Source organism: Schistocerca americana, unplaced genomic scaffold, assembly GCF_021461395.2.
Source record: "Schistocerca americana isolate TAMUIC-IGC-003095 unplaced genomic scaffold, iqSchAmer2.1 HiC_scaffold_16, whole genome shotgun sequence".
Taxonomy (NCBI): Eukaryota; Metazoa; Arthropoda; class Insecta; order Orthoptera; family Acrididae; genus Schistocerca; species Schistocerca americana.
In genome coordinates this window covers 4,651,238-4,655,513 of record NW_025725687.1, presented here as the reverse complement: position 1 = coordinate 4,655,513, position 4,276 = coordinate 4,651,238, and the positions used below count along the sequence as shown (strand labels likewise).

The following is a 4,276-nucleotide window of genomic DNA, read 5'->3' as shown; positions in this document are numbered from 1 at the left end:
ACAGACACTCTAAATTTCTTTGATTTAAACCTCTCCAGTGAGTCCGGTTTTAGATTCCGTTGCTTCACTTCAGGTTTATTGTATACCTTGGACCTCCTTATTGACGATGAAACACAGAAATTGCATCCGAATTTAATACAAAAGTCACAATGCCGTCTTAAGTACAAGAGGACTGACACTCTAACATTCAATGATTTGAACCTCTCCTGTGAGTCCAGTTTAAGATTCCGAAGCTTCACTTCATGTTTTATGTATACCTTGGACCCTCTTATTGACGATGAAATACAGAAATTGCATCAGAATTTAATACAAAAGGCACAATGCAGACCTAAGTACAAGAGGACTGACACTCTAACATTCTATGATTTGAACCTCTCCTGTGGGTCCAGTTTTATATTCCGATGCTTCACTTCAGGTTTACTGTATACCTTGGACCTTCTTACTGACGTTGAAACACAGAAACTGCATCCGAATTTAATGCAAAAGTCACAATGCCGACTTAAGTACAAGAGGACGGACACTCTAAGTTTCTTTGATTTAAACCTCTTCTGTGAGTCCAGTTTTAGATTCCGATGCTTCACTTCAGGTTTACTGTATTGCTTGGACCTTCTTATTGACGATAAAACACAGAAATTGCATCCGAATTTAATACAAAAGGCACAATGCCGACTTAAGTACAAGAGGACTGACACCCTAACTTTCTATGATTTGAACCTCTCCTGTGAGTCCAGTTTTAGATTCCTATGCTTCACTTCAGGTTTACAGTATACCTAAGACCTTCTTATTGACGATGAAACACTGAAATTGCATCCGAAGTTATTACAAAATGCATAATGTCGACTTACGTACAAGAGGACTGACACTCTAACTTTCTATGATTTGAAATTCTCCTATGAGTCCAGTTTCAGAATCCGATGCTTCACTTCAGGTTTACTGTATTTCTTGGACCTTCTTATTGACGATGAAACACAGAAATTGCATCCGAATTGAATACAAAAGGCACAATGCCGACGTAAGTAGTAGAGGACTGACACTTCAACTTTCTATGTATTGAACCTCTCCTGTGAGTCCATTTTTCAGATTCCGATGCTTCACTTCAGGTTTACTGAACACCTTGGACCTTCTTATTGACGATGAAACACAGAAATTGCATCCGAATTTATTACAAAAGGCACAATGCCGACTTAAGTGCAAGAGGACAGACACTCTAACTTCCTTTGTTTTAAACCTCTCCTGTGAGTCCAGTTATTGATTCTGATGCTTCACTTCAGGTTTACTGTATACCTTGGATTTTCTTATTGATGATGAAACACAGAAATTGCATCCAAATTCTATACAAAAGGTAGAATGCCGACTTAAGTACAAGAGGACAGACACTCTAACTTTCTTTGATTTAAACCTCTCCAGTGAGTCCAGTTTTAGATTCCGATGCTTCACTTCAGGTTTATTGTATACCTTGGACCTTCTTATTGACGATGAAACACAGAAATTGCATCCGAATTTAATACAAAAGTCACAATGCCGTCTTAAGTACAAGAGGACTGACACTCTAACTTTCAATGATTTGAACCTCCCCTGTGAGTCCAGTTTAAGATTCCGAAGCTTTACTTCAGGTTTTATGTATACCTTAGACCCTCTTATTGACGATGAAATACAGAAATTGCGTCAGAATTTCATACAAAAGGCACAATGCAGACCTAAGTACAAGAGGACTGACACTCTAACATTCTATGATTTGAACCTCTCCTGTGAGTCCAGTTTTAGATTCCGATGCTTCACTTCAGGTTTACTGTATACCTTGGACCTTCTTACTGACGTTGAAACACAGAAATTGCATCCGAATATAATACAAAAGGCACAATGTCGACTTAAGTACAAGAGGACTGACACTCTAATTTCCTATGATTTGAACCTGTCTTGTGACTCCAGTTTTAGATTCCGATGCTTCACTTCATGTTTACTGTATACCTTCAACCTTCTTATTTACGATGAAACACAGACACTGCATCCGAATTTAATACAAAAGGCACAATGCCGTCGTAAGTAGTAGAGTACTGACACTTCAACTTTCTGTGATTTGAACCTCTCCTGTGAGTCCAGTTTTAGATTCCGATGCTTCAGTTCAGGTTTACTGTATACCTTGGACCTTCTTATTGACGATGAAACACAGAAATTGCATCCGAATTTAATACAAAAGGCACAATGATGACTTAAGTACAAGAGGACTGACACTCTCACTTTCTGTGATTTGAACCTCTCCTGTGAGTCCAGTTTTAGATTCCGATGCTTCACTTCCAGTTTACTGTATCCTTTGGACCTTCTTAATGACGATAAAACACAGAAATTGCATCCGAATTTAATACAAAAGGCACAATGCCGACTTCAGTACAAGAGGACGGACACTCTAACTTTCTATGATTGGAACCTCTCCTGTGGGTCCAGTTTTGGATTCCGATGCTTCACTTCAGGTTTACAGTATACCTAAGACCTTCGTATTGAAGATGAAACACAGAAATTGCATCCGAATTTAATAGAAAATGAATAATGTCGACTTAAGTACAAGAGGACTGACACTCTAACTTTCTATGACTTGAACCTCACCTGTGAGTCCAGTTTTAGATTCCGATGCTTCACTTCAGGTTTACTCTATACCTTGGACCTTCTTATTGACGATGAAACACAGAAATTGCATCCGAATTTAATACAAAAGGCACAATGCCGACTTAAGTACAAGAGGACCGACAATCTACTTTCTTTGATTTAAACCTTTCCAGTGAGTCCAGTTTTAGATTCCGATGCTTCACTTCAGGTTTATTGTATACCTTGGACCTTCTTATTGACGATGAAACACAGAAATTGCATCCGAATTTAATACAAAAGTCACAATGCCGTCTTAAGTACAAGTGGACTGACACTCTAACTTTCAATGATTTCAACCTCTCCTGTGAGCCCAGTTCTAGATTCCGAAGCTTCACTTCCGGTTTACTGTATACCTTGGACCCTCTTATTGACGATGAAATACAGAAATTGCATCGGAATTTAATACAAAAGGCACAATGCAGACCTAAGTACAAGAGGACTGACACTCTAACTTTCTATGATTTGAACCTCTCCTCTGAGTCCAGTTTTAGATTCCGATGCTTCACTTAAGTTTTTCTATATACTTTGGACCTTCTTAATGACGATGAAACACAGAAATTTTATCCAAATTTAATACAAAAGGCACAATGCCGACTTAAGTACAAGAGGACAGACACTCTGACCCTCTATGAATTGAACCTCTCCTGTGAGTCCAGTTTTAGATTCCGATGCTTCACTTCAGGTTTCCTGTATAACTTGGACGTTCTTGAAACTTCCTGGCAGATTAAAACTGTGTTCCCGACCGAGACTCGAACTCGGGACCTTTGCCTTTCGCGGGCAAGTGCTCTACCAACTGAGCTACCGAGGCACGACTCACGCCCGGTACTCACAGCTTTACTTCTGCCAGTACCTCGTCTCCTACCTTCCAAACTTTACAGAAGCTCTCCTGCAAGGTTCGCAGGAGAGCTTCTGTAAAGTTTGGAAGGTAGGAGACGAGGTACTGGCAGAAGTAAAGCTGTGAGTACCGGGCGTGAGTCGTGCTTCGGTAGCTCAGTTGGTAGAGCACTTGCCCGCGAAAGGCTAAGGTCCCGAGTTCGAGTCTCGGTCGGGCACACAGTTTTAATCTGCCAGGAATATTCATATCAGCGCACACTCCGCTGCAGAGTGAAAATCTCATTTTGGACGTTCTTGTTGACGATGAAACACAGAAATTACATACGAATTTGTTACAAAAGGCACAATGCAGATTTAAGTGCAAGAGGACTGACACTCTAAGTTTCTATGATTTGAACGTCTCCTGTGAGTCCAGTTTTAGATTCCGATGCTGCACCTCAGGTTTACTGTATCCCTTGGACCTTCTTATTGACGATGAAACACAGAAATTGCATGGGAACTTATTACAAAAAGCACAATACAGACTTAATTACAAGAGGACTGACACTCTAACTTTCTATGATTTGAACCTCTCCTGTGAGTCCGGTTTTAGATTCCGATGCTTCACTTCAGGTTTACTGTATCCCTTGGACCTTCTTATTGACGATGAAACACAGAAATTGCATCAGAATTTAATACAAAAAGCACAAGGCAGACTTCAGTACAAGAGGACTGACCCTCTGACTTTCTATGATTTGAACCTCTCCTGTGAGTCCAGTTTTAGATTCCGATGCTTCACTTCAGGTTTACTGTATACCTAGGC

General features: G+C 40.1%; 1 non-coding gene across 1 annotated transcript; it reads right to left on the bottom strand.

Moving 5' to 3' along the window:
* Positions 1-3,373: 3,373 nt before the first annotated feature.
* Trnas-cga lies at positions 3,374-3,448 on the bottom strand. Its single transcript has one exon. It is a non-coding gene; the product is annotated as a tRNA-Ser (tRNA).
* Positions 3,449-4,276: the final 828 nt, after the last annotated feature.